Here is a 1,184-nt window from a genome sequence, read left to right on the forward strand (position 1 = left end):
CTGAACCGGGTTGAGTCCAGGTTCTGCTCCACAGTTACAGGGCTAAACTGGAAAACGCATTATTAGAACACAAAGTCCGGCCTTCTGTTCATACTACAGTGATTTAACCCCTCCAGCGCTGAACTATGTGAGCACATCTCAGTAACAACCTTCTTTATCTTGAGGCCTTGCTCATGGGCTCCCTGTCAGCAGCCCGTCCTCTACACTCACCTGAGTTTGAACTCTGAGTTACACTCTGCTGCCACAGCTATGAACTCTGGGTGGAAGCAAAACCCGGCTGGATCGTGTCCCTCTGTTATTGTTGCTGCTGAGTCCGGCCACAGACAGCAGGCAGCTGTCAATCACAGCCCACCTGAGGAGGCAGAGGGAGGAGGTGAGGCTCAGACACACTTTCATATCTGTGAGTATGACTCCAAACTGGCACTGAGAAAGCAAGGTTACCATAGCGACCACACACACACACACACACACACACACACACTGAGGTGAAGAACCATAAACAGATCATAAAGTCTGTAAATCATCACAGAGACTCGTGTGTGAAGGTTTAACAGATTTAAGTAGCAAACATCAGACGAGTGTCTCATGTAAAACCAACAGGAAGTGGAGGCTGTGACCTTTGCCTCCTCTCTCAGACTGATTGATGACCTCAGCCCTGATTCCTCTCATGTCGCTCTCATTGTAAAAATGTGCTGACGTGCCCGATCTCCGTTTGGCTCCGGCTCTCGTTGCCTTCTCCGGTTACTCCGTCTTTGCTTTTACAGGTGCGTGCACGATACCGCCATTCATCTGTGTCACCACGGTAACGCTGAACCGCACGCCCGCCGGAGAACTGAGATCTTTAATTCAAAACAGGCGAGGAGAGAGCTTCATCCAGCTGGCCCCGGGTCGCTCTGGCTCTGCTCCAGACCCTCTACTGAGGCGGCTCACAGCTCCGACCCCGTGACCCCGTGACCCCGTGACCCCACAGCTCCCGCTCAGGGCAGATGGGAGAGCCGAGCCGCCTGTGGCTCCACCGTGACAAACGGGAGTCGACGCTGAAGTCAGAGGCACATTTACTCTGAACGCTGCTGAGTCTGAGTGTAAATGAGGCTCAGTCTGTTCAGCTTCACCTGACAAACCACAAAGTGACTGACAGCTGCATGCTTGAGCTGAGTCCAGGTGGTGGCTCTGGCTGAGACGCC

At 53.1% G+C, this 1,184-nt stretch overlaps 1 long non-coding RNA gene across 1 annotated transcript in view; it reads right to left on the reverse strand.

Moving 5' to 3' along the window:
• Positions 1-241: 241 nt before the first annotated feature.
• Positions 242-1,184, reverse strand: part of LOC143016598 (uncharacterized) — a 51,133-nt gene continuing 50,190 nt past the window's right edge. The window contains exon 3 of the long non-coding RNA XR_012965543.1: positions 242-352. This is a non-coding gene — a long non-coding RNA (uncharacterized LOC143016598). The remainder of the gene's footprint in view (positions 353-1,184) is intronic.

Source organism: Genypterus blacodes, unplaced genomic scaffold (assembly GCF_046128005.1).
Source record: "Genypterus blacodes isolate CSIRO-AG114 ecotype Tasmania unplaced genomic scaffold, CSIRO-AGI_Gbla_v1 ptg000238l_1, whole genome shotgun sequence".
Taxonomy (NCBI): Eukaryota; Metazoa; Chordata; class Actinopteri; order Ophidiiformes; family Ophidiidae; genus Genypterus; species Genypterus blacodes.